Raw genomic sequence first — 1,469 nt, 5'->3', positions numbered from 1 at the left:
CAATGCCATATGGTGAAGACTGCTGTGTGCAGAACAAAGTGGAGAGGGCATCAGGCAAGGCTTCATAGCAAAGGTGACTGAACTGAGTCTTAAGGAATGAAAAGAGTTTGCCAAGAGGACAAATGAATGTGGATAGCTTGATCCATTGACAAGAAAGAACAATGCGAGTTTGCAGACTGAAATTAATTCAGTACACTGGAACATAAACAGAGTCTGGAGGCTCAGCAAGGGTCATAAACATTAGGCTAGGGAGTTAAATAATATGTATACCTTGAAGGTAATGTTCAAGGTCATGCCAAAAGATTTGGATTGGAGGTTGGACTTGAAAAAAAAATGTGAATAAGGCAGTGACATGGTCATAAGTGGGAGTTAGGAGGGAAAAGTCATGAAGAGGGCTGGTGACGCAGCATCCGAACCAGCAGACAATGGAGGGCTCTGCAACAGTCCCAGCAGGTGCTGAACTTGGGGAGATGGCAGTCAGTTTCAAGAGGAAGAAATGACGATGCGATATTTTTAGGAGCTGGTACTGGGTTAAAAAAGGGAGAAGGAGTCATCAGGGATGACTTGGGTGTGTGGCTTTGCAACAGGCTGAGGGTACTGCTGTTCTAGAGAGATGCTAAGGGGCAGCTATGGGGCATGGAGCATCACTTTGGGCATATTGATAGTGAAGTACTGTGGGACATCCATGTGGCTGGATATGGCCAAGGGTAAGTGTAGGTTCCATGGGGCCTGAAGTGTATATCACTTGGGGATTGCTATGATTTCAAGGTATGTGCCCCTCCTAAATGCATATGTTGGAACTTAAACCCCAAGGTGATGGTATTAAGAGGGATGGCCTTTGGGAGGTGATTATTAAACCTCGAGGGCTTTTCCCTCATTAATGGGATTAATGCCCTTATAATAGATGCTGCAGAGAGCTGCCGGTCTCTTTCCAATTCTTCTGCCATGTGAGAACGCAGAGTCCATTCTTTTTGCCCTTCTGCCACGTGAGGGCACAGCAAGATGGCACCATCTTGGAAACAGAGGGCAGGTTTCACCAGACTCCAAATCTGCTGGTGCCTTGGTCTGGCACTTCCCAGTCTCTAGAACTGTGATAAATAGTTTATAAATTACTCAGTCTATGGTGTTTTGTTACAGCAGCAGGAACAAACTTAGAAAGGGATCCCTTTTAAGAAAAGGAATCCAAAATTAAGTGTGAGGGGGAATATGTATTGAGAATAAGAAATCACAAAATTACAGAATTTTTTACGTTGTAAAATCATATAAAATCACAAAATCCACAAATTACATTTTTATTAATTAGTTGATACCTCTTTATAATGCCTTTTGTCCCACTTTTTTTAGCTACATATTTTAGAATCATATTTTAACTGTTTTGTTATCTACTCACCTTACAAGCTCCTTCATCTTTGTTTTTTCGTGACACAATTTTATAATATTTTCTATATAGAGAAAAAAAGATAATTTAG

Source organism: Nomascus leucogenys, chromosome 18 (assembly GCF_006542625.1).
Source record: "Nomascus leucogenys isolate Asia chromosome 18, Asia_NLE_v1, whole genome shotgun sequence".
In the NCBI taxonomy this organism is placed as follows: domain Eukaryota; kingdom Metazoa; phylum Chordata; class Mammalia; order Primates; family Hylobatidae; genus Nomascus; species Nomascus leucogenys.
The sequence above is the reverse complement of the archived record's forward strand: the minus strand, read 5'-3'. Positions refer to the sequence as shown.